Source organism: Oncorhynchus clarkii, chromosome 18 (assembly GCF_045791955.1).
Source record: "Oncorhynchus clarkii lewisi isolate Uvic-CL-2024 chromosome 18, UVic_Ocla_1.0, whole genome shotgun sequence".
Lineage (NCBI taxonomy): Eukaryota > Metazoa > Chordata > Actinopteri > Salmoniformes > Salmonidae > Oncorhynchus > Oncorhynchus clarkii.
In genome coordinates this window covers 40,023,140-40,051,066 of record NC_092164.1, presented here as the reverse complement: position 1 = coordinate 40,051,066, position 27,927 = coordinate 40,023,140, and the positions used below count along the sequence as shown (strand labels likewise).

At 44.7% G+C, this 27,927-nt stretch overlaps 1 protein-coding gene across 3 annotated transcripts in view; it reads left to right on the top strand.

The window, feature by feature from the left end:
• The window catches only part of LOC139373483 (semaphorin-6D-like), a 97,173-nt gene that overhangs the window by 7,385 nt on the left and 61,861 nt on the right, over positions 1-27,927 (top strand). For all 3 annotated transcript variants that reach the window (XM_071114051.1, XM_071114052.1, XM_071114047.1), the window contains exon 2: positions 9,865-10,035. The gene's annotated coding sequence lies outside the window, so the exon portion shown is untranslated. The remainder of the gene's footprint in view (positions 1-9,864; positions 10,036-27,927) is intronic.

Sequence of the window (27,927 nt, the reverse complement as noted above, 5' to 3'; positions counted from 1 at the left end):
GATGAGGCTGGAGAGAAGTCCAAAAAAGGAGAAGAAAGAGCTTTCCAAAACGTACAGCTGCAAGCTGTCTCTTCCAAGCACTTAAAACGTTGCTTGGCTTTGTGCAACACATGGAGCTGGGTGAAAAATCTGGTCTCTGTAAGTGTTCCAAGGGCTCTCTATGGCAATTAATGGAACAATAATTACAGTAGCGCGGTTAGACAACGGAGAAATTGATGATTTGGTGCTGCTAATTTGCCGGCTGATGTCATTTTCGAAAATGATTTCTGTAATCAGGTTGAGAGATGAAATGAGGCAGAAAATGGAAGGAACCAGATATTGGATTTCAGAGCTGTTCAGTGGGTTTCATATTCATTCATTGCTCCCCTACAGTATCTCCTCAACCCTTACCAGCATGTGTTGCACATCACCTCAAGGACTGTTTCATTCGCTGGTCCAGTTTCAATCTATCTTTAGCAAATAATAACGTCACCAGTAAGAGATGGAACGGCAGTTGAAAGCCTGGCGACTGGAAGGAAGACAGGAAGCAGGTGACAGATGGAGTGTTCCATGTCCTCTTCTCTCTCTCTCTCTAGCTCAGGCTGGACCAGAACCAAACATCTGGTTTGTCTCTTAGGACTTGGTGGTTTGGGCAGTGTGGGTTATATGCGGAGAGAGGAGACTGACTGGTGTTCAGGCTTTGGTTTGGAAAAAGGGTCTATATTTAAACCTGGGAGTGTGTGAAGGGGGACAAAGGTCAGGGGGTACAGGGCGGTTGCAAAGGGGGTTTGAAGCACTGCCTGTCCTCAACCCCCCCCCTCCTAAACAATTTTCCCCTGTGTTCATGTTTGGGAAAGGACAAAGAGAAATAACCAAGGAGAGAGGGAGAGAGAGATGTAGAGTTTGTCAACGTCAGTGGTGTGCTGATGGACAAAGGGAGGCTCATTCTGTGAGAGATGATGACGCATAGCTGTAAGAGGGAGAAAGGGAGAGTGATTTTGCTAGCTCTGGATTTCAACGATGGTAAACATCATTGCCATTATTTCGGTCTCAGGTTCAGACATTCACAACCGGTTTGTTAATGGTGTTTGCATGCTCAAATTGATGATGGTAATTTGCTGATTGACCTAATGTTTTTAACTTCACAGTATTCCCTAAATATCTATCTCTGGCTCTGTGATGTCACCCTTCTGGGCCTGACTGCAGTGAATAATGGGTTGATCATATCAGTAGAAGGGAAAACATTAAATAGAGGGCGAGATTGACAGAGCGAGAGAAGGGGGAGAAAGAGCGCTTTGAGGAGAAAGGGAGATTGGGGTGAAATAAGGAAGGAAGGACAGAGTGAGGAATTCGCATTGTTTTTGTTCTTAAGAGAGTATATTCAGAATAAACTCTCCCCTTTTACTATGCCAGGAAGTTGGCAGATGTAAATGTTGCCCTATGACCCAAAGGGTCAAAGTCTTTGTGTGTGGCACCTTTTAATACAATGTCTCGTCTTTAAAATTGTATGGAGGATGCATCCAGGAAATAATTTGAGCAAGGAGAAATACTACTCACGTCACAAGGAGCCGTACAAGGCCATAAAAACGAACTAACCTTTGGGAAATGCAACAGGCAATCGAACAATAAGACTTGACTGGTTCGGTGAATGCTCTTTGAAGTGTCAAGGTGGGTATGGCAGTTACAACGTAGGGTTTAGCCCATCGGCCGTTGTCACGTTTTAATGTAAAACATTTGACAAAATGTTAAAAGACAACTCAAATGTCTTGCGGGAAAATAATAGTCCTAATAAATTGCGACAGAATACACTTAATAGAAATCATTAGTTTTAGAAGTAGTACTAAGTTCACTCCGGTTATTTTGCCGGGCTCTAATGAAAATGATGGTCCAAATCATGGCTCCATCCTTCCATACACGGAGCGTAATGTTCTTAATTAACAGTTAGCGCTAACGTCTGCCTCTTTCCATACACTCTTGGCTGTTTCCGTGTCATTGGGGTAGATGGCTGTATTGGTTTAGCAGAGCTTTGATTTCCCTGCCAGTATGAAAATCAATGTTCGGCGGGGCCAGTGTCTTTTATGGCCTAGATTAGCATGATAATGTCAGAGTAGCGGGAGTAGCTAATCAGATTCTCGTAGTGCTCGTGCAGCTAATATCGTATGAAACACACCATTAGTGGAGAATGATTTTCCGCCAATCCCCCACCCTTCAATTATTTTAACTAGCTTCTTGGAAAGATGTGCCAGAAATGGGAAACAGTATGGGGTAAGCCGAGATGGAGAGCTTATGGAAGACTGCCTCAAACCGCTATATGCTGTTACCCGCTGTGTTTTTCTATTACTCTAAACCTCTATGGAGGCTGGTCGCTCAGGAGCACGTGGCGTGGGTCTGGGCTCATGTTTGTCTGGCTGAAGTGAGTCTGGTTTGGGCTAAAGTGAACCAGAATGAACAATACTCTACAGTGGCTTGTTCTTGTCTCATTCCTTCATCTGCACTGATCTGAAAAACAAAACGAGTCGGACATTTTAGACTATTGAGGTACAAGTTAGTGGCCAAGTTAGTTTGATAGAGACTGTCCAGTCAAGTTAGTTTGATAGAGTTAGTTTGATAGAGACTGTCCAGATATGAGCTTAGATGGCCTGAACGGACAAAGCTGACCTCTGATCTGACATGTTGGGGGAAAGATTACAGCGTACTTTGTGCCTTCTGTTGACTGATGGAGAAGAGTCACTTTGATTCCTTTCTGAGCAAGTTGTCAAGACAGTCTGATTGAGCTTCTCTGCTCTGACACACTAGCCAACCACACACACACACACACACACACAAGAAAAATCACTTTTCCACCATAGGGCATCCGCACCGTGCTGGGTCAGCTAGGTCATGAAGCAAGGAGGGGGGACGAGTGATCTGTACGTGGTCCAAATGGAATGTCGCGATTTTATCCACGTCCCACAGTGTTTCCAAAAACACGGAAGAGGGTCTTCTATGGCTCCCGCTGTGGTTTAGACGATACAAAGCAATATTTGATAGCAACTCCTTTTGGTGTGCGAAACGTTCTGATACGCTCATGGAATATGTTACTCTGTAGCTGTAGGAGCTCACTCGGTGCCCCTGGTTTGTAGCTGTAGGAGCTCACTCGGTGCCCCTGGTTTGTAGCTGTCCCTATTAGTGCCGCGCGGTATACTGAAACCTCAGTACTTTTTCCGATACAAACGAAAAACACATTTGGTACCAGAATATTTGTTCCGTTCGGTACGTCTATTAAATGTGGAGAGGTTCAAGTCTATCAGCGCAGCCCCCTTTTTTATAGCGAGAAGAGCAAATAGCCTGATCCACTGACTCATTCATTGCTCGAGCTGTCGGGCCTGCATTGTTAGCTCCCCTCATACTGCACAGAGGTTAACACACCTGAATAATGCAACGCAGCACGTTGAAACGGTTCATTACTGTTCACAACACAATGTCCACAGAACACTTGCATCGCAAGACGATACCTGTAGATTCCAGCTTTAATTGTAGGCTAGCTTTTTTTGCTAGCTAACAGCTGAATTCACTACCCTCGTACTTTGTTTGTGACGCCATAATGAAAAATATGCACATTTCAAAGCTGATTGTCACCAAAAACTTTATTAATTCCAGACGTCTCCCTTCACCACCAAAAACGAATTCACTTCCCTCGCCTCCCTTCTGGTTTCCACGAGATTTCATAGCCACAAAGTCAGAGTCCATAGCCACGTTCTGCCTTGTGAACGGCATCATTACTTTCTTAAAGAGACAGCACGCGCTTTTGTAAAAGAGAGTGCTTCTTCTATGCAAATGTTGATCAGTACAGAAAATGTTACTTAATGTTCAAATTCGATGATATTGAACTCAAAAGATACCTAATGATTGAACAGAGCAGTAGCTGTGTTTCTGTCTTGGTCAAGTGCAATTCTGTGACTTTGGCTAATATGTCTTATTTTTTTTAGCTGTGGTATTGTTTGGTATTGAGTATACATTGTATTGTGATACTAAACCTGATATTGGTATCAAAGTCAAAATTCTAGTATCATGACAACACTTGGGAATATGGGTCCATTTCTGTCTAGAGGCGCTTGTCTGGCCCATGAGTCAACTGTGTGGGTTTATCGTCAGGCCCTGACGTCTCTTTGACGTCTCTCTCCTTTTCTGCCTCTTTCTACTTTCTCTGTTCTCTCTCTCTCTCTCTCTCTCTCTCTCTCTCTGCTTGTTTTTTTCCTTATTTCGCTCGCTCTCACTCTCTCAGGGCATACCTAGGTAAACTCTTGTCTAGGCGAGAGGAGGTTGTGGTATGTTGAAAAGCTGAAGAGCCTCTCTGTCTGTAGTCAGGTGTTAGATTGGGCTGGTGATGAGGGAGTTGGATTGAGTTCACATGAGGCAAGGCTACGCTGTTCATTATCTCACAATCCTCTGGGATGGGGGTGGAGAAAGCGTCTGTAGAAAACAAGTTGCTTTGTCCTTCATTCCAGCATAGCCAAGGCAAGGCATCTCTCTTTCTCTTTCGTCCTCTCTCTCTAAAATTCAATCTGCGTTTAATAGCATGAATGACGAGGCCGATGTTGCCAAAGAGAAGTGATATACAGTAAATGGCAATTATAAAACAGCGAGAGCAATAAGATTAGACGCTATAATACTAAAGATATGTACAGTACCAGTTTCACCTGGAATGCTTTTCCAACAGTCTTGAAGAAGTTCCCACATGCTGAGCACTTGTTGGCTGCTTTTCCTTCACTCTGCCGTCCAACTCATCCCAAACCATCTCAGTTGGGTTGAGGTCGGGTGATTGTGGAGGCCAGGTCATCTGATGCAGCACTCCATCACTCTCCTTCTTGGTCAAATAGCCGTTACACAGCCTGGAGGTGTGTTGAGTCATTGTCCTATTAAAAAAACAAATGATAGTCCCACTAAGCGCAAACCAGATGGGATGGCGTATCGCTGTAGAATGCTGTGGTAGCCATGCTGGTTAAGTGTGCCTTGAATTCTAAATAAATCACTGACAACTTTACGGTGGGAACCACACATGCAAAGATCGTCCGTTCACTTACTCTACAATGTAGAAAATAGTACAAAGAAAGAAAAACCCTTGAATGAGTAGGTGTGTCCAAAATGTTCACTGGTACTGTAGATAATCAAATAGATATCCAATACAGAAATGTAATAACGGTCTACCTTCAGAATCATTCTTTCGCTCATTCTCTCACGGTCTCTTTTTTCCCCCTCTTGCTCTCCCTCCCCTCTGAATTTGAAATGCTACTGTTCAACCAGTGGCTCTCTGAAATGTCAAGGGGGTCATCGGCAAATTGTATCATGTAGCTGATGATGAAATTCCGAGATGAGGTCAACTGCAACCTTTTCCTGGCCTCTGGAACTTCAATTTCACACTTTCTAACCTATTCGATCTCGTTCGAGAGGTGTAAAGCTCATTTCCCCAACAGAAGTAGCCTATTATCACGTCAGTCAGATATAAAGGGCTAATTGGAATATTAGTTTGGTGGCTAATATTGTATTTTTGTCAAATAAAATGGGTTTGAGGTTCGATTTTTTATTTTTTTCTCCCAAGATGAACAGGAATTTTCCTCACTTTGGGTTCATTCTGATTTTGAATGGGACACGCAAGACGTATTGGATCTTGAACATCCTTTCAAATGTTGCATTTAAGGCCATCTCATTCTTTGGTCGTCTGGGTTCCTAAGTCTGAAGCCTTTTTTGGTGTCTGCAGAACACTCTACACTAAGACCATCGGGGTCTTGTCGGGACACAGGTGGTCGACTATTCCTTTTCGCCAAGGTGATGTCAGAAATCACCCCTGGATACCCTGTCTTTCTCCCTCCCCCTCCCCCCCAAGGTCAGCATCTGTTTGATTAATCGCTCATTCCCTAACGGGGACATCTTAGCTATTCATCATCTTGGATCAAGCACCAGGAGACTGGGTCAGGGTTGGGTATGAGAAGCAGGAATTCTGATAGTCACACGTAGGCCTACTCCTTGTACTCTCGGCTCTATTGAATGACGCGAGTACGTTTAAATGCACAGTTGTGTTTGACGGTTTCTTTCAGGATTTTAACGTGTTCCCTTAAGTTGGTTCCCTTAATTAGGAAGATGTTTATGGACTTCGTAGCTGCAAGTGCTAGTGAAAAGAATAGCTTTGGTTGGTATGACATGTCTCGCCACCTACTGGTGTTCCAAGATGCATTGTTTATTTAGATTTTTCTGAGATCCCACTCTCTGAACTAAAATGCACAATGGACTCTGATGCTTCTGGTGTTGTCTAAACCAAAGCAGATTAAGCATGATGTATTTTCATATTTTTGTCCGTGTTATGTTTTGAGTGTCGTTTTTTTCCCCCCATCACTATTTGTCCCATTCTAAGCCTAAGTCCACTTGGCGTCATGTGACTTGTGTTGGAATAGGAGTGGTTGCTGAACAGAATGTGAGATACTGTAAGCTTGAGAAAATAAAGCTTTTATTAGTAACTTGGACCTTTTGACGATTCACCCCGTGAGAAGCAGAGAAAATAGGCAACTAATTGTAGGAAGAAATCTTTATTTTAATGTTCATTAAATAATTTGCCATTATATTTGGCTTTGTAGCAATCCGAATCTTCAAGTATTTAATTTAAAAGGTTTGTCAAATACTTTCAAACTTGGTCCACAGAAATCTCTAATTTATCCTTCACTGTTCTGTTCTTTAACACTGAAATCCCACTCATTGTTGCAATCGTTTTTTTTGGCAAACATCTGACTAGTCCTAGTGTTATGAGTAGGCAATTCGGTCACGACCCAGATATGAAATGCTCTTAAACGCCGGACCCGCTTGGCTGACCTCCTGCCCAGTCAGCCTACAGCAAAACATGCTTTGATCGTATAGCGAGGGAGGAGGGGTCGGGTTTCGAGATAATCATATTTTCTTGTTTTCTGTGCTGATCTGAGCCACAATGGACACACTTAGGACCCAGAACAAGTGCCGGATTCAGTTAAACTAGAAACGTCCTGCCCCAGGCTAATTCCCAATGACAGGTCCTTTGTTGACGGGCAAGCTACTTTTGGAGGGAAACACAAAACCCCCTCCTAACAAAGTAACAAGCCATGACAGAGGAGGAATGTTTTTTGGGGGGAAAAGGATTTAAGTTGACCTAGGAACAGATTAAAGGGGAAAAACAAGGACTTTGTGGAAATAGGATTCTTAAAGTCATGACAATAGCTAATTTCTCCTGCTAAAGGTTTTCTGTGTCTCCCCTTAACCTCAACCCTCCCCCAGTTTTAGAGGTTGAGGTTAGCTCAACTGTTAGCACAGAACACAAGGCCAGGGTTTTGATAAATCTCAGCTAAGCCCAAAGGCTCTGGTTTGTGTCTTGGCACAGGTTGCCAAATAAACTATTCAGGGAGCACATGTTCAGCTGCCCTCACCCTCCTCAGCACAAATACAGTATTATTTTTTAAATCTCTCTCTGTACTCTACCACTTTGATTCCTCCGGCTGTGGCGTTTTCCAATTTCAGAGGATGCATTTCGGCCCCCACAAAGAACTTTCCAGTAGCTTTCCATTTTAGATCACATACCAACCTGTGGGCTAATAAGGCCTGACGTATAGACTCCCTAAAAGGGCCAGTTATCTGAATCATGGGTCCACCCTGAACACTGATGACACTATCAGTGCCACCCAATGTGTTCAGAATGTCCTTTCCAACATTTCCTCTTTGTACCAAACTCCCCCAGACCATGACATATTGGCTGGCTTCAACTCTTAACAGCCGTGCGTTGGGGCCAACCGCCTGATATCCGAGTCTGGCTGGGGTGCCCTGCTTGGGGAATAATTTCCTCTTGCGCTCAGTAAGTGTGTTCAAGGGAGCGAGGGGCGGGGGGGGGGGAAATCATCCCGAGCAGCTGTGCTGAAAGCCTGTGCTAAACACAATCAGGAAGTCGATGGGAAAGGCAGCGTGTTTCTGTCAGGGAGAGGGCAAACGCCACGGCACATTGAACGGCCTCTGGAACTTCAAACGAGGACGCTCCTGCCCCCCTCTGAATCCAGATGGCAGTTAGCTGCGTTAGACTTGGCCCGGGCCGCACATGGAAAGAGGCCTCTGTTTCTGTATATATTATGTTAACTAGTGGCGGTTTAGCGAGGAAAAAGAGGCCCATGCTGTATAAAACAGATCTGGTTCACTTAGGAAAGACAACTAGTTGGTTGGATTCCAGCACAAACGCAACCGATCCAAAAGATACAGACCTTCTAATTGCCCCAATTTCCCCTCGTTCTCTTCAGAACATGGAGACATGTTCTGCATTTTTGGGCTGATATGTACATTACATGACCAAAAGTATGTGGACACCTGCTCTTCAAACATCTCATTCCAAAATCATGGGCATTATTATGGAGTTGGGTCCCCCCTTTGCTGCTATAACAGCCCCCACTCTTCTGGGAAGCCTTTCCACTAGATGTTGGAACTTGCTTCCATTCAGCCACAAGAGCATTAGTGAGGTTGGGCACTGATGTTGGGCGATTAGTCCTGGCTAACAGTCGGCATTCCAATTCATCCCAAAGGTGTCCGATGGGGTTCAGGTCAGGGCTCTGTGCACGCCAGTCAAGTTCTTCCAAACCAATCTCGACAAACCATTTCTGTATGGACCTCGCTTTGTGCATGGGGGCATTGTCATGCTGAAACAGGAAAGGGCCTTCCCCAAACTGTTGCCACAAAGTTGGAAGCACAGAATCATCTAGAATGTCATTGTATGCTGTAACATTAAGATGTCCCTTCACTGGAACTAGGGGGCCTAGTCCAAACCATGAAAAACAGCCCCAGACCATTTTTCCTCCTCCACCAAACTTTACAGTGGGCACTATGCATTAGGGCAGGTAGCATTCTCTTGGCATCCGCCAAACCCAAATTTGTCAGTTGGACTGCCAGATGGTAAAGCGTGATTCATCACTCCAGAGAATTTCCACTGCTCCGTAGTCCAAATTCAGCGAGATTTACAACACACCATGCGCAAGGGGCAGTGTTGTAGTGTGGGGCTGCTCGGCCATGGAAACCCATTTCATTAAGCTCCCAACGAATAGTTATTGTGCTGACGTTGCTTCCAGGGGCAGTTTGGAACTTTGTAGTGAGTGTTGCAACTGAGAACAGACTATTTTTACACGCTGCGTGCTTCAGCACTCACTCGGCGGTCCCGTTCTGCGAGCTTATGTTGCCTACCACTTTGCGGCCGAACTGTAGTTGCTCCTAGACATTTCAGCTTCACAATAACAGCACTTACTGTTGACCGGGCAGCTCTAGCAGGGCAGAAATTTGACAAACAGACTTGTTGGAAAGGTGGCATCCTATGACTGTGCCGCATTGAAAGACACTGAGCTCTTCAGTAAGGTCATTCTACTGCCAATGTTTGTCTATGGAGATTGCATGGCGGTGTGCTCAATTTTAGCAATGGGTGTGTCTGAAATTTGACGGGGTGTCCACGTACATTTGTGTATATATAGTGTAGCTGTGCTCCTGGGGAAGCTACTCTCAATATAGGAACTCCTTCGCCTACATCTTTGCAACTGACCTACGCAATCAATGAAGTGCTGAACTGATGGAAATAAAACAAGACAGGGACTCCATTCAGTGGCAGAATTTCCCACCTCTGAGCTGTGTTTATTTGGGCTGTGGTTCCTGAAGGAGTCAGGCTTTTTAGTAGGACGATGGTAAAGCTGACCGCTACTGTTCTCTGATATAAACAACCTCGGAGGAATCTGACTCCTCTCGAACAGGGCTACTGAAAACCTCTTAATGAGTTTGGATAAGGATTAATGTGGATGTGTCGCCTCTTGGCATGCTCAAGCCCTCTCTCTAATTTGCTCGCTCTCTTTTCTTTACTTTTGTTCCCCACAGGTACTCAGCCAGTTGGAAGGAAGAATTCAGCCCACACCACCTCCATCTCGGAACCATTCAGAATCTTGTTCTGATTTGGATTTCTACTCAATCTCCTGGTTTGGATGTTCACTCTGTACCGGTTTGGCTCATCGAATCCCACCGCCTTTGTTGGATGATTCAGAAGCTGAGGTAAGAGTGATTCTTTGTCCTCCTCTTTGTGTTACTAACAGATCATTTTAAAGTTATGGAGAATGACAGAGAGAACGCTAATGTGATGGAAATCTGAGGAGATGCCTAAAGAATAGGCCTACAAATGGAGACTTGTGGCTTAGTGGACCAGAGGCCTCTGGGTTTCTTTGTACAAATGTGTCCTGTGACAGCCAGATTAATGAGTCCCAGTGCGAAGCTGGCCAATTTGTTTGATGCGGCCACCCAATAACGTGTGTTTTGATAAAAATGCTTGTCTCAACAAGCCTCTCTTTCTCCTGTTATTGGGTTGAAGATGTGCTGCGTCTCCGAGGTTGCCTCAGGGCGCCACAAGGATCCCACGGGAAAGGCTCTGACCTGTTTGAGTGACCGCATGGAACACATCCAGCAACATTTGTTGGTTGAGCAGGGCCGCTTATCTAGGGCATCACATTTCAGATCACATTTTTCTGCACGTTAGCCGTTTAGGCTGTGGGGGATTTCGACTGATGTGAACCGTGTTAGCCAGGTGAAGTACCTCTCAGGTGCGGTGTGTGGTCACATCAAGTCAAGCAACAATTCCCATATTGCAACCGTAAACTGTTCTAAATCTGTTACGGGTCGTTCCATTTCAATCATCTTTTGACCGAACCCATTTTAGATTTTAAAAAAACTTTCCAAAGGTATTTGCCCATGTTAGAAGGGTCAGAAAGGGAATTCTTGGACCTGAATGCTAAAACATTTATGCGAGAGAGGTGCTCAGAGTTGACTTATTTAGCATACCCCACCCTACCATGAGGGGCGGCAGGGTAGCCTAGTGGTTAGAGCGTTGGACTAGTAACCGGAAGGTTGCGAGTTCAAACCCCCGAGCTGACAAGGTACAAATCTGTCGTTCTGCCCCTGAACAGGCAGTTAACCCACTGTTCCCAGGCCGTCATTGAAAATAAGAATTTGTTCTTAACTGACTTGCCTGGCTAAATAAAGGTAAAATAAAAAAAATAAAAAATAAAATGAGACCATGTCTTCATCACTGGAAAAGATGCATCGTTGAGTTTGAGATCGTTTAACAGGGTTGTCAAACTTTGTAATCATTTCTTGAAAAAAAGTTATATTTTTTTATCCTTTTAACGTCAATTATCTAAACGCATAAACTAAAAAAAAAAACATTTTTGCATATTTTTGTATATTTGACATAATCTGAGGTGTTGTACATTGGTTGAGACATTTCAATCAGAAATATAATTCATAGAATGAACATATCCCTTCAGACCACTGCGATTTAGCTGGTACATCATTGACAGTTTAATTTAATTGAAATTTTCACTTCTAGTTACTACCACAAAATGGCTGCTGGTCCACCCACCATCGAATGTCTATTCTATTATCTATATTTCTATGATTTCAATAGGTTTCCTATTTTAAGTTTGACAGTATCATTTAATACAACTGATTATTCCCGTTCGTCAACAATCTCTGATGTGTGGACCTCCAACCATCTTTGTGCTACCATTTGAAAGCGAGTACATTTATCAGCCAAAACATGACACCCATCCTGTATTCAATAGCATGCTCTGTCTCAACTGATGGCGGGCACAACACAAACATCTCAGTTTATGGCAAATAATGGCAAAAAGCTACAACATATGCAAAAATGAAAAATTATCAGAGTTGACATGTTTTTCAATAATTTACATTAAAGGTTAAACAATTACATTTTTATTACAAAACTTTTTTTTTTTAAAGAAATTCTTAAATACAGTACTTTTGACAATCCTGTCTGGGGGCTTTTAAATTATGTCCAACTCAACCGTTTCTCTTTTCCTGTGAGGGAGACATGGATGTCTCATGGTAGACTGGGGTGTGCAAAATGGCTCAACTTTGAGCACCTCTATCTCCTAAATGTTTTGACATTCAGGTCCAAAAAGTGACTTTGACTACTTCTAACATGGACAAATGATGAATAGAACATTTCATTCAAATCAAAAAAGTGACTGAAATCAAATAGAACTGCAATCCTTTTTGGCGGAATTCGGATTATTCTGAATGTACAAATTGTAGAATGTAGGCCTAATTGCTGTACACTTGATGATAATTGTGAAATAACATAAGAACCAAAGTCACAGGGATCCTTTTGAACGGATTCCTTTGAATCTAACATGCCTAACTAGATGTCTTTTAGACCCATTACTTGTGGCATTTTATAGATGTTCTCTTATCCAGCAGCTCCTCAGGTAATGCTCCATTTCCTCATTTCCTCTCACAGATGAAAGGGCTGAAGCATTGTGGCTTTATGCTGTGGAGCTATTACCATCTGGAGCAATTACTGTCAATCGCTGCTGCCTATTTTACAGTTATTAGCACAAAATGTTCCTTTCTCCCTGTGTATTACTTTCCAAATGGGATTTGGATGGACTGCTCATTTCAAGATGTCTGAGGATTTCTTCAGTGAATTTCAGATTTACCTCAGATACTCTACAACATTTGAACCAAAACTCGGGACAAAACGAAATTGTCTGATGTTCTACTGTACCTCCATTCACAAACTTTTGATATTTTACATTTTAGGTATAAGTATTAATGAAATTGAATACCTGAAAGGGCACTTAATGTATTCAATATCTATAGGTCATTATAGTGCTAGCTTTTGTGCAGCAGTTGCATTTTTATAGGGACAGACATAATCAAGAACATGCCTTTATCACAGCTTAGAGACTGACAGGGGAAGGTGGGGATTGGGGGTACCAATGACTGTATATATGAATGGACAAAGCCATCGATCACGTGAAACCATTCATTCCTACGTGAAACCTCAACAGCGCATTGCAGCCAAATTTAAGTCGCTTAAGATGGTGTCTCGTGGAGACATAACATGCAGAGTTTGTGCAATTTTTAAATAATTGATTCAAGGACATAAATCTGGTTTGATAGACGCAATTATTGGTACCATGATTGTCTTCAAAATGTGTATTCGTTTACATGTAGATCGACAAGGATCGATTCACTATAATAGGGGATCCTGTTTTCTGCTAACAATGCCTGCAGTACCGCGGCAGGCCTTGAACCTCCGTGGCTTCAATGAGAGGGGGCCATCGTTCTCCCCGAGGGAAAAAGTTAGTTCAAATGCTTTGACCTTTGACCTCCTGTCGCTCATCTCCTCCCTTTCTGTTCGGCACATTGCTCCCGTAATGTACAAGCAGGGAGTGGGGGTTAAGGGGGTGGTTGCGCTTTGTTGACATTTTCAGACTAGTCATAGCCATCAAAATCATGGGCGGTGACACGTTAGTCCCACCCACTCTGCCCTCATCTGATTTAGCAGGGTCTAGGGAAGATGGAGTGAGTGGGGGGAAGGGAGGATGAGAGGGAGAGGCATGTACTGCATAGTTGGGGTGACTTGATGCTCACAAGGAAATGGAGAAACACTTCTAAGCCTTTTGAACTTTATTCAGGGGAAGATGGGTCTAATACTCCTTCTCCCTTAGACATCCATTTTGACCATTACTCAGTGGAGATGGAAGAAACCCTTAACCTAATGGTTGTTGCTTGTGTTTCTTCAAATGTCAGTCCACAACTCTTTTCTTTCGTCTTTGTGTGCATTACGTGCATCCTTCTGTTTACAGGGGTTTGTAGACTTTTGAAATATATCCTTTTGAGTGACAAGTTGGTAAGTTGTGGCTGACTCAGAAAGGAGTGTTTGGTGAAAATGCAACAAAAAATAATTATTTATTGTTTCTCTAACAAATGACTTGTTTAGATGGGTTGGAAGTGTAATTGAGGTAAAGGGTCATGTCTGGGAGAGCCTGGCGTCCATGGCAACAAGACTTTTATCATGTCATGTGACCTCACCTGTGAGAAGGGGCTTTGGAGAATTGGGGGATTCTCAGTCTGAGGAGTCAGAGAGGACATTACACTTATTAAAAGCTTGCGTGGGTTTAACTGCAAGTAGTCAAGTTGTTTCCGGTGTGCCGCCTCATACTTCCTTATCAATTTACCATTCCTATTTGGTTAAAGTATATGTCTTACCAGAGGAAGCCATCAACCACCCATAGTCTCCATGTTTTTGCTCAGAACTTTTTAAAGCACATGGTGGGTTAAGATCTAAAAGTCTTTAAATGGTGGTCTGGTAGAAGAAGGGGTTAAGCTGACAGTTCTGGCTCCCTGGGCAGGGCTGTACTTGGTAAAGGGGGAGATAGAAGCTTGAGCTGCTCAGTCCAGTTGTCAGGGAGGGTCTACATCCGTCTGTGGATTAAACCAGATCATAACCCCCCCCCCCCCCCCCCTGTAAAGTGCTATAAGCCCCCCCTCCTTGAGCCCAGAAGGGCAGATGAACTGCCATGTGAAGGTATTTCCCCTCAGTTAAATTGTCACTGCAGAGTTGTGGTGGCACAGACCAATGGGGTGGAGGGTATACTTGTCCTGATTTAGCCCTTAGAGACTGCCGTGTTTGGTGGAAAGACCAATGGGGTGAGGGTATACTTGTCCTGATTTAGCCCTTAGAGACTGCCGTGTTTGGTGGAAAGACCAATGGGGTGAGGGTATACATGTCCTGATTTAGCCCTTAGAGACTGCCGTGTTTGGTGGAAAGACCAATGGGGTGAGGGTATACTTGTCCTGATTTAGCCCTTAGAGACTGCCGTGTTTGGTGGAAAGCGGGCTAGGGAGGGATACACGTTTTCTGAGGTATGGATGAAGGTCAAAGGTATGTTACCAGAGCATTGACCAGTTTTACTGTGTCCCAGAAAGTTATGTTCGGCTAAACCGTACACTATAGAACACCTTATTACTTTAATTTGCCAAAAAAAGAAAGCAAACATGTCTTTGATCCCCCTACAAACCATTTTTAAGAAGCGTACTCCATTCCTCCAAGCTAGAACCCTTGATATGAAGCGTCAACAATTTTTAAATCTATTAGCAAAAACCCCAAATAACCAATTTCCTCAAAGGCACAGAGCGATGGAACCCCACTTGCAGCGCATGTAATATGATGACTCAGCTGAGAAATTAATCTCCACACCCTATATATCTACTAAATGACTCCAAATATAGCACTATTTTCTGGCTTTTACACCCTCAAGTAAGCCTCCCATTTAATCCTGTGTCACGTACCTTTTGCGTCCTTTAGCGATTCGATTCTAGTTCTTAATGTGCCATGGCATAGCATAGTCTATGGCTCTTAGCTTCCTCTAGTACATATCACAGTGCTGTGCCAGATACTGTATCAAGCACCACAGAGTACCAGCTAGCGTTTTCCCTCCAGTCTGAACATAGCCTAGACCTTCTTGATCCTGTGAACTTTAAACGTTTGGGGGTTTTTACTTTGGAGTTTTGGGACGACATTTTAACAGTGGAGGAAAAAGCACAGCAGATATCAAACTACACATGTTGCATTCATTATTTTTTTTTACTCCCAAAAACCGAAACTCCATTATTCAACCTGTAAGCTTTTACTATATTTTTGGGATTATGATGTGATCTTGAACCAATCTCCGTCTCATCGGACTCCTCAGACGTCATCTCATCAGACATCATCTCGTGTTTTCCTGGTTAGGGGAAATACCTTCACATGGCAACAATGCACCATGACCTCTAACCTATAGTCCTTGACACCTCACCATCCTTATTCTTGGAAGCTTTTCCCAGACAATTTGACATTTAGTTCAGGTAGTGTTCTCCTCCAATCAAGTAGAGCATGACTAAGACGAGACGAAGCACTTGACGTCACCAGCGTAACTTATAGCGTAACCCTTGTTTTGTGACCCATAGGAGCTACAATATCCTCTGGGAATCTCTGCGCTGACACCTGGTGCGCTGCCATATCTGCCAAGATGTGCCAAGAGTCTCATGATTTAAGACATGCCAGAAGTGCCCTGGCTAAGCCTATGCAATATTCACACTCCACAGTTAACATGATTGGATTAGCATGTTTGGATCATGGCACAAAATGGCTGATGTCCAAACCTTGGTTCGTGCATATACAGTTCTCTCTCTTGACCTTGCCCAACGCCCAAACAAGAAATATCATAGGTCTGCCGAATGGCTGATTTTTGATAAAGCATCTCAATTTAGCATATGCAAATTACACAACATCAAGCGGTTGACTAAGACAAATTTGACTTCCAAGATTTCCAAGAAAAGCGGGTTCATGGATAGCCCTGCTCTCTTACCTGATCTCAGCCCTATTGGCCTGCTCCCCCTATAGCTTTTAGATCAGTTCTTTTAATTGAATACAGCTATTCTGTTTCCTGAGCACAAGCGATTGCGTGTTCATTAAAGAAATCCTGATTAGAATGGAAGAGTGATTATGGCGGGGTGGCCATTACTCCCCACGTGAAAGCTCCCTCCTGCTCATTTGTCTAATGGAAGACTGCTTAGAGCTCCCCCAAAAGCCATTAATTAGCTTAAGTGGACCCTCAGGGTTCCGGCCACTCTTACTCACCCCCCCTTCCTCCAGGAATGTGAGTGACCACATTGCTCGTTGTCTAGTTGTGCTCCTTTGGCTATAATGTTGTCAATGTTAATAATAGGTACAGTAGGGAGGCATAGTCATTTCAGTTGTGTTTTGTCTCCTTAGACTGTAGGTGCCCACAGGCATGTGTAGAGAGGAGAGAGAGAGACATTCATGAGGGATTTTACTTAATTGTATTGTCTTTAACACGAAACAATTGACATTTACAATGACCGAGCTTATTAAAAGCAGTTTCAGGGGAGTTTCTCTCAGTATGTCCCATATGATAGGGCACGATGGCACCAAAACAAATGTGAGATACTGTGCCATCTCTCGTTGGTTAATTCATATCTAAACATCCCTTATCTGTCTGTGTCCTGAGGGCCAACACTTCTGGGGTTCATTCCTCAGTGTCTCCACGCACAAAGCTTCGACAGATGCAGGTTGAATGCAATTAGTGAAATAATTAACATACAAATAATGATAGCAAGCTTTCCTGGGGATATTCCTCAAGCTAATTGACATTCAAGGCAGAAATGAGGGTCTCCTATCTTCCCTTTCTTCTTCTCCATGCGTACACAATCCACTTGGCTACCATTTGTGAGGTCATATATAATATTCCCATGTCTCAAGGACAATGGAAGTGTATTGCACGTGAGCTTAGCTAGCCAACGACATCGCCTGCACGTGAGCTTAGCTAGCCAACGACATTGTCTGCACGTGAGCTTAGCTAGCCAACGACATCGCCTGCACGTGAGCTTAGCTAGCCAACGACATCGCCTGCACGTGAGCTTAGCTAGCCAACGACATCGCCTGCACGTGAGCTTAGCTAGCCAACGACATCGCCTGCACGTGTGCTTTTGCAGCGGCTAATGGGGATCCTAATAATAAATACCAAAAGTATGATCAGGGATTTCTATTGGAGAGGCAGTTTCTGCCCATCTTCATACTGTATTGTCTTTGGTTAAACTGTGGAACATTGTTACTAAACACCCACACTCACCTATTCTACAGCATCAGGGAACCTGTGCTGTTCACTCGCTATGCGTGTGGCTGGGACACATAAATCTTCATCTTCCTTCACAGTAGGGCCACCTTCGCTCCCTCTGTGTGTGTCTCTGTGTGTGTCTCTGTGTGTGTGTACGTCTCTGTGTGTGTGTGTGTTTGTCTGTGTGATTGTCTCGGAGTGAATGTCTGCACCTTTGCGAGTGGAGCTGAATGGACAGAGGGAAGGTAGAGAGGAAGGGGGTGGCGTTTTGGACAGGCACTGTGTTGGTGATTTACTGGGTTGAGCAGAACACAGCAAGAGCCCGTTTGTCCTTGTCACCTCCAAAGATCGTCCCTGTACCCCCACTCCCCTCCCACCTCACCGTTTCACCTGTTCACTGCCTCTTTTCAGAGAGTAGCTCTTCCCTGCTCTTTCATTCTTCTCCATTTCTTCATCCCCTTCTCTCATCGAAGAGGCCTCTTTAGCTCTCCTTTCTTTCCTCCTTTCCCTCCTGATGTCTGTTTATCATCCAAGTTGGTTCTGCTGACAATAATGCCTCTTCCTTGGCCTTTTTCGCTCCTCTTCATCTTTGGGTTCATTCTTAACTCGCTCTCTCTCTCTCTGGTCGTTCTCCTCTCTCTCGCTCTCTGGTCGTTCTTCTCTCTCTCCCTGGTCGTTCTTCTCTCTCTCCCTGGTCGTTCTCCTCTCTCCCCTCTCTCTGGTCGTTCTCCCTCTCTCTCTCTCTCTCTGGTCGTTCTCTCTCTCTCTCTCTCTCTCTCTGGTCGTTCTCCCTCTCCCTCTCTCTCTCTCTCTCTGGTCGTTCTCCCTCTCTCTCCCTCTCTCTCTCTCTGGTCGTTCTCTCTCTCTCTCTCTCTCTCTCTCTGGTCGTTCTCCTCTCTCGCGCTCTCTCGCGCTCTCTCGCGCTCTCTCTCGCTCTCTCTCGCTCTACCTTTCCCTCCCTTTCCCAGTCCCATCTGACAGCCCATCATGACAGGTGTGATGGTTGCGGTCTTGTTTTCTACATCTTTTCTTCTCATTGTGTTTTTGTTAATTCTGTCTTGTCAGCCTACGGTTAGGACGACATCTTGTCTAAACCAAGTCACCAATCCCTCACACAAACTGACATGTGAATGCACACATTCACTGTATGTATGGAATGGATAGTAGCTTCCCATGCGCTTCCATTGCAGTCCCACGCATCACATCAGACAACAAGGATGTCAGAGAGAACCAGCGCGGTACACGGTCTGTAATATGATCTTGATAAGTCGATACAGCGCAGGAATCCCGAGGTAGGCGTCACTGTGGTTGCATAGCTGGATTCCAGACACTGTGCTTGTCTCCTCTATGGTAGAGATTAGAGAATAAAAAAACTAGGACGCGTCTTCAAAAAGCATCTCCGAGTGTTGATCTAGGATCAGCTCCCTCCTGTCAATATCTCACTCATCATTAGGATCTAGAAGGCATGACTGATCCCTCCTGCTCTGAGAACTGTTGTAAGGCTGGCTGGTATTGACAAAAATCCGTACTTTACAGTAAAGTGACTATGATGTGTTAGAGCATTATACGACAACATCAATGCCCATGAAATATGTTATCAATACATAAATGTGCCTCGGACAATCTCCAGGTGCCACACCTTCTAATTTCGAAGCCATTGAACTTGTGGCTTTAGTTCACATGTCACCCCTGCAGAAATGTGCCAGTATCGTGCTGAAAACTGATGATATGCATATTGTGTCAGGCCTTTCAAATCACCCAGCCGTAGAACATACTGTCGTCTTTGGAAATCAAAATAATACCTGGCTGTCACACTGATCATTATCACCACCGATGTGGATTGATTCTATTGTGTCATGTCTACTAACTCTCTGAAAGTCTATCGTCTTTCCTTTCTGACCCATGTCTGTGGTGTAATGCCGAGGTGGGCGGTTGGTGATTGGTGGTGGGAGGAAGGTTCGGATGTGTGATAGCATTACACACACGGTAGGTGGCAGCTGAGAAAACAGGTGATGCCCACAGATTCATCGTTGTTGGTCACGGTTCATTCATTTATCCATATCCTGATAAATGGACTGAATTATAACGATACGTTTAATGATATTAATGTGCACCGTAGTATTTAATTTAAAAAATATATATATATTACCCTCAACTCCTACTACTTTGAATGTTGTAGCTATCCGTTGCCCCATTTAACAATTACCCATGTTGGCAAACTTCACATTTCTCTTGTAGGAACCTTTTTAGTGGGATTTTATCGTACTGAACGATATCAGCAAAATGTCCACGGTAAGTGGTCGGTTTGGTCGTTGTCGACCATTTTCGGTTTATAGAACCAGCTCTACCAGGAAGTGCGGTTTGTTTGTTTTATGGAATGGTGGGAACAAGAGGACTTTGCTCTTGCCTACTGTCTGTAGGACTGCAGAGCACTGAGGACAGGTGAAAGTGTGTGGTGTGCTTGGGAAGGATATGAGTGTGGTTACAGTGTCTGGTGTGGTTACGCTCGCATGAATGCACACAACACACACACACACACACACACACACACACACACACACACACACACACACACACAGTGCCCAACAAAAACTAGGCTATAGCCCAGTCGCCTCAGGGGAAGAAATAAATAATAACGTTTTAATTGCTGGACTGTTCTGGGAATGAGTCTGAGAACCAACCATAACAACCCCTAGCCGTTGGGTCAGATACTTCCTACCTCCCTGGTCCCTCCTCCAACGGTCTCTGCGTGTGAAACCGAGACGAAACTAACCAAATATGGCTGTCCATCCCAGCCTGGTCTCTGCAGCTGTGACAAAAAAATAAAAATCCAAAGTCTCCCGCTACGATGCGACGACGCAGAGGCGCATTTAGCCTTCCCTCACAGGGGCTGTTTCATAAACTTTTAAAAAGCACTTAAGAAACAAAGCTTCAAAAATAAAAACTCTGAGAGTGCTATGCTGGCAGAAATGGCTGTGCTTTGAGCACGAGAGAGAGCCATCAAAGCTTTCTGCTGAGGCTCCCTACCAAGCACCCTAAACGTATCCTTGAGCAGAATTAGTACCCTCTATACTTCTTTATAGGGGATCATTGTGAAGAGTGTCGATCATTTTCTGGGGGGGGCAGGCTCCCAGGGACAGCCTTGTAAACCGGTGAGGGGGATAGGGAGTGGGAACCACCCCCAATTAATCTGCCCTCCAGCCGCTAGGCGAGATAATGGCCATCCAGATACCCAGCAACCCCCTCTCTAGTGTTCCTGAGGACCAGGGTAAAGAACAAACAAAACACAGATAGTCAACATCAAACATACTGCTCGGCTGCTCGTTTGTTTGTAGGGTTTTTCTCCTGTTTCGTCGACCAGCCTTTTATCAGCTTTCACAGTGGGTGTTAGCTGCACATTCCTCAGTAAAAACATTAAAAAGGACACTTTCTGGATCGGTTATAGTCCTGCCTCTTGTCTGTTGGGTATTTCTGGATGTATTTACCCATTTTGTCTTTGACATTTAAAAAAATGTTCTCCAATCTGTCAGTTCAAGGCCAATAAATGGTAGGGTGGGGCACAAACTGACAGCACCCTCGCCTGTTGTCAACGGACTGGACTCGAGTCAAGACCAAGCCTGCATCCCCAGTGTTTCCGAGTTTTAAGTGGAGCCACTCTCTTGTGGGACAGTGACTTCAAACACAAAACTACATCGCTAAAATGCTAGTTAAGCGCCGTGCGCATTCCTTTCATGTGGCCCGAGTACTGCCAGGCACTGTGACGTTTTTTGTTGTTGTTGTGTATTATTCATATACGTCCCCTCAAGCTGTCTGTCAATTATTAATGCTGGGGGTTAACATAATTTTTTGTTGTTGTTGGCATGTACCACCAAGCGGGCAGCTTAGGAAGTGTGTGTGTGTGTGTGTGTGTGTGTGTGTGTGTGTGTGTGTGTGTGTGTGTGTGTGTGTGTGTGCGCGTGCGCGGGACTCTGTGTGCACATGTAGGCATGCTAGTGAGCCTGTGTATGTTTGGGTGATTGCCTGCTTGCCTGCCTGTCAGGAAAAGCTTGTCCGGTGTCCGGTTCTGTCGTGATGTGTGTTTCTGATCCATTCTCCCCTCTATAATGAAGCTTCTGTATTCAGACCAACATTCATAAATACAGATACAGGATGCTTGTGTAGACGCGCACACACACACACACCTGCATTCTCTCTCTCTCTGTCACTGTCTTACACACACACACACCTGCATTCTCTCTCTCTCTGTCACTGTCTCACACACACACACACACACACACACTCACTCAAACTCTCTCTCCCTCTGTCTCTCACACAGACCGACACACAAACTCGCACGCGCACAGTGTGAGAATTCAGATTCAGCCCTCATTATGCCTGCATGAATAAGTAAAACTGGATCAGTGGCCGTGGGACGACTGGCTTTGGATCACAGGGGGCCAACTACATAATGGGACTATTTGAATGTGGCGTTGAGAGACCACTTAGAGGACACCCTGTGGACCCACACGCCATCCTGTGACAGTCTGAACTGAGGTTCTGAAGAATGCCCCATGGCTGTGTGTCGGTTAGGGTTGATTTGATGATAAAGGTTTTTGTCATTTGAACTCGTGATTGTATTGATTTGAGTCCCTGGCCTGTGTAATGAGTCTCACTGTTGATTGCAGTCGCCACCCTGTCCATCGATCGCTCCCTTTCACTTCCTCACTGTTCTTCCCCCACGCTCTCTCCCTTCTCTCGCTCTTTCTTCGTCCGTTCCTCTCTTCTCTCTTTGTCGTCATATGATCTTTCTTTGCCTCTCTGCCTCCCACTCTGCCCTCCATACTCCTTTCTCTTCCCCCCACCCCGCCCCCCTTCCTAATTGACTTTTAATGACCGTTTTACATCATGTTTTGATATTCAAATTAGCCGTGTCAGCCGGGGTAGAGCGCAGGTCTTTTATTCCAACCCTCTTCTCTCCCTCTCTCCTTTTTTTTTTAAACAGGGGTTGTTACATGAGCACCTCACTATTAATTGCATGTTTAATGTGTCAGAGAGGCAGGAGTGCAGAAACAGCCTCGTTGAAACAGGCACGCACATGCAAGCGAGTCGATGGTTTTAATATTTTGGTCTTAACGGCCTCGTGGGAGAGCAACAGCAAGCGGCAACGCGAGTTCAAAGCGAAAATCTCCTGAATTAGCTAACTGCCTGCATTTCAAACTAACTTTTGCTGTCAAACTTTTGTCAGATCAGAAACCAGATAGAGAAAATGCATGTTAAGTGTAAGTATTTATGACAAAAAACAGTATATCGAAATACAGTATAGCCCATGATACACAATAAGAAAGCAAATGCTTGTTTCAACACTAAATGTTAGTTGGTTAACGGATGTATTATTAGACCACTGCTAGCATACTGGTTTAAGTAAGCGTGCTGGTTTAAGTAAACGTGCTGGTTTAAGTAAGCGTGCTGGTTTAAACATGCTCGCCACTCAGCTGATCTCCCATTATCAAGACTTCTCTCGTGACTCATTGGAGTCTGGTGTGACTGAAAGACGAGTCTCGCTGAGAGGAGAATTTCAGCTCTTTGATGGCCTGAATAGAGACGCCGCCACCGTATTTGTTAGTTAGCATTGCTAGTTGACTTGGCATAACATGTTATTTATTACATTATATTGCAGTTTAGGCAACTGACTGTACAAAACATTAGGAACACCTACAATACTTTGTCTTGTCCATTCACACACTGAATGGCTCACACACAATCCTTCTTTAACCTGTCTGCTCCCCTTCGTCTACACTGATTTGAAGTGGGTTTAACAAGTGACATCAATACGGGATCATATCTTTTACTTGGGTTCCCCTGGTCAGTCTGTCATGGAATGAGCAGGCGTTCCTAATGTTTTGTGCACTCAGTGTATATCCAGAGGGAGACTCATTTCGACCATTTGAAAGTGACTTGAGAAGAAGAAAAAAAGCTGTGGGCGAGACTTTTTTTGTAGTGTTTGATGGTTGAAAGAAGCTGCATGAGAGAGTGGTCTGAGAGAAACACTGCAGTAGTTTGGAATGACCAGGGGGTACAGTTGGAGCTTGTTGTGGCTGGCTACAGCGTGGGAGGGAGGCTCAGTCGTTGAAAGAGACCAAAGAAAAGACGAAGGAAGGGGGAGAGCAAAAGAAGATGGTTGAAAGAAACTTGAGGGAGGGAATATAGTGCATGATTTATAATTCAGAAGTTTCTGGATCGGAGGAGATCTGGGTGGGAGGTTGTTTAGGGAGGCCAGTGGTAGCGAGGGATGCGAGACAGTGGCTGGAGGGAGGGATGCGAGACTGTGGCTGGAGGGAGGGGATGCGAGACTGTGGCTGGAGGGAGGGGATGCGAGACTGTGGCTGGAGGGAGGGGATGCGAGACTGTGACTGGAGGGGGGGATGCCAGACTGTGGCCGAGACTGTGGCTGGAGGGAGGGGATGGGATGCGAGACTGTGGCTGGAGGGAGGGGATGCGAGACTGTGGCTGGAGGGAGGGGATGCGAGACTGTGGCTGGAGGGGGCGGATGCGAGACTGTGGCTGGAGGGAGGGGATGCCAGACTGTGGCTGGAGGGAGGGGATGCCAGACTGTGGCTGGAGGGAGGGGATGCGAGACTGTGGCTGGAGGGAGGGGATGCTGAAGGGAGGGGAGACTGTGGCTGGAGGGAGGGGATGCGAGACTGTGGCTGGAGGGAGGGGATGCGAGGCTGTGGCTGGAGGGAGGGGATGCGAGACTGTGGCTGGAGGGAGGGGATGCGAGACTGTGGCTGGAGGGAGGGGATGCGAGACTGTGGCTGAAGGGAGGGATGCTAGACTGTGGCTGGAGGGAGGGATGCTAGACTGTGGCTGGAGGGAGGGATGCGAGATTGGCTGGAGGGAGGGAGGCGAGATTTCTTATAGAAAGTTTTTATCTCCCTTTAACTTCTAGCTTCTGAAGTGTTAGGTTTTTTTCTTATCCCTTGGCTTTGTTGGGTGTGGCATGTCACTAGGCGGAATGGGAGGGATGTTACCCAGTTGCCACGAGCAACCCTGGAGTCGATAGAGTTCTGTGTGGCACTGCCCTTGGGCTTAGATCAGGGAATAGGGGTGAGGGCTAAGTGTATGTAAGGTGAATAAGGGTAATTTAGGAAGCCCCCATAGAGATATAATATATTTTATTCTGGGGATGTCTCTCTCTCTCTCTCTGTCTCTCTCTCTCTCATTTATTTATTTATTCACACACAGAGAAGAAAAAGAAATTAAACAAGTATGAACGTTTAAAGACTGCAGGTGAGAGCCAATTATGAAAATGGTTGTTTTACCCAGTTAGCTAAATGGTTAGTTGGGGACCTAGAGGTAGTGTGACTACATTAAAATAAAATACAGGACAACAGGATGACAATTCCAGCTAAACTTGGAGGACAGTTACCTATAACTACTTGTGCATTGTGCCAACTGTAAAGTTTGGTGGAGGAGGAATAATGGTCTGGGACTATTTTTCATTGTTCGGCGCTAGGCCCCTTAGTTCCAGTGAAGGGAAAATCCGAACACTACAGCATACAATGACATTCTAGACGATTCTGTGCTTCCAACTTTGTGGCAACAGTTTTGGGGATGAATTGGTACTCCGACTGGGAGCTGGGACTACTCGCCCAACATCAGTGCCCGACCTCACTAATGCTCTTGTGGCTAAATGGAAGCAAGTTCCCGTAGCAATGTTCCAACATCTAGTGGAAAGCCTTCCACAGAAGAGTGGAGGCTGTTTATTGTAGCAAAGGGGGGACCAACTCCATATTAATGCCCATGATTTTGGAATGAGATGTTTGATGAGCAGTCCACATACTTTTGGTCATGTCGTGTATATTGAATTTGCAACTAATAAGCATGGAGAGCCTCACAAGTTTGATGAAATGACCTTCTCTTTCAGTCTAATACTGTTATTTACTTACTTTTGTATATATTCGTCAGAAGCACAGTTTTTGTAAGTAATTATAGGTAACTATCCTCCAAGTTTAGCTGGAATTTAGCCCGAAAGGATATGAGAAATGTGATTGGTTGACGATCTGCCTACTGTACGCGCAGAATATCAGATCTCAACAACGATTGGAGAAGTGTTCCACATCACCAGTACCACATCCTTCTATTCTATATCTATTCATAAGTGCAACGTGACTGCAAGGTTGGAATGTCTGACTGAAATATGTTTTTATTTTATTTTTTAAGTTTGTGGTGTTTGAATCGGTTGATAAAATGCGGTACATGATTGTTTGGTTGCGGGACAAAGGGCCAAAATGCTGGACTGTGGTCACCCTACCTAGAGGTAAAGATATGTCTTTAGGTCTCAGACAAAGTGACCCAACGCTGAATGTTTCACAAAAGCTCTACAGACATCCTGTTAAACCTACAGCTGGCAAGACCTCCCTTTCTCCCTGCAGCTCGTCTTTCCTTCTCTCGTTTTACTCTGGCTCGTGTGGCTAGGTCCCTCCATTGTGGGAACTGCCATGCTTGTCCAGGGGCTGTTCTCATTCCCTATAGGCACGAGTGTGTCCGTGTGTGCGTCTCTTTTGTCACTCTTCTGACACTTCAAGCGTTGGGGCTGGGGCCGCCATTAGGGTTGGACATGTCTCATTAGCATAATGCCTTTTCTGTTGGAGGGTCATTATAGCGGACATTGATCAGTGGTACTCTGTAATGGGAGCCATTTGAGTAGCCTTTTCATTAATTGGGGGTTATTTAAAGAGACAGGGTCAGGAATGGGTTGACTTTGTAGATGTTGCCATAACCACTGATCTAGGATCAGATAATCCTACCCCCAATCTTAACCTAAACTATTAGGACACAAAAACGTATCTGACCCTGTATCAGTAATTAGGGGTAACTTTTTCCAATGTATTTGACATGTTTAGAAATAGGAAGGCGTCACTGCTGTCCTGTCTCTAACACTTTGCTGATCAAACTCTGAGGTGTTGCTTTGTGTATCTGTAATAAGTGTCAGTTCAGTGTGCACAGGAGATGCCATGCATTACACTGCATCCGTTGTGCCCCAAGTACTTCCACTAAACGCGGTCTCTGAAGAGCAGCCTAGCCAGTTGTGGTTTACCCCCTGATCAGTGTCGGTGTGTTTTTGAACCAGCGACGTGACCAATGGATGGACAAGAATAAACAGTACAAAGTTCTGCCAGTTAAATCTTTGTTTTCATGTGAATGTCTATACAAGTATCAGGGAATTCTTTCTCTTGACTAATTTGGAATAGTCTTTTTTTTTCTTATTTTTTCCTCCATGAATCTTGGACTGGACTCTCCTCTGGCCCTGGTGTCTCGGTTCACAGGTATGTTAAAAATCCTCTCTACTTCACTTTCTGTACTATTCGTTTATTTTAGCATCCTGTGGGTCTGGCATGGTGTGTCAGCGTGGCATTTGCATGTTCTCCAGGCACACTTGCCAGGGGGCCGCACTCACATAGTCCCCACGAGGGAAGTCTTGCGGAGAAGGAGCAGGTTCTCAATGGGGGGGGTGTGGCTCAGCAGCTTTTGCAGCTACCCACAAACCCTTTAAGCCATTTAAGGAAGAACAATTGCTAATTCACCGACTATCAAGGGCGTCGGAAAAAATGTGAAAGGTTTTTACTTGGTTGTATTTAGAGGGCACTTTTTGATGGCTGTCGAGGGCCGGCTAACTCAAATATTAAATGGCTGTGTTTATAGGGGGGGAAAAAGGGCCTATTTATTTGGTGGTTGCCCGCAAACCTGCTAGCTAAGGCTAATCTGTCAGATGGAGAGACTTGGAAAGCTGAAGGGTCAACAATATATGAATGTTCTGTAACGTTTTGCCCTACTGACCGAGGCCCAGAGAACACGTAATAGGTCTGTTACCTGAAGTACAGTATTGCGAAACCCCCGGCGCTAATGCTAATTGGCATACTAGTTCCCTTCTCTCTGGATAAAGTCTCAGTTCAGTCCAATTTCGCTGACTGTAGTTCAAGTTCAAGAAGTGTTCTAAACTGTTTGTGGTTGTCAAATATGCTGTCTGTGTATCTAGACCCCTGATTGTTTTTTGTCTAAGGCACCTGTGTCAAACTCATTCCACAGAGGGCCGAGTGTCTGCGGGTTTTTGCTCTTCCCTTGTACTTGAGTGATTTAATTAATGTCGCTGATTAGTAAGGAACTCCCCTGACCTGGTTTTTCTAAATTGAAAGGAAAACCTCAAAACCAGCAGACACTAGGCCCACCATGGAATGAGTTTGACAGCCCTGGTCTAAGGCAATTAGAAAATGAAATAAAGCAATTAATAACACAAGGGACTAACAGAACTATTCTACAACAAAGCTCATTGCTTGGAATTGTCTTTGCACTCCTCTGTGTGTGTGTGTGGTCAATTTGAAACAGAAAACTGGCGACAGGTTGGGTAAACGGCAGCCGTGTGAGCCCTGAGAGTCTGGCTACTTATTCCTCCCGGATCTCAGAATTCCTGCCTAATCCCACATTG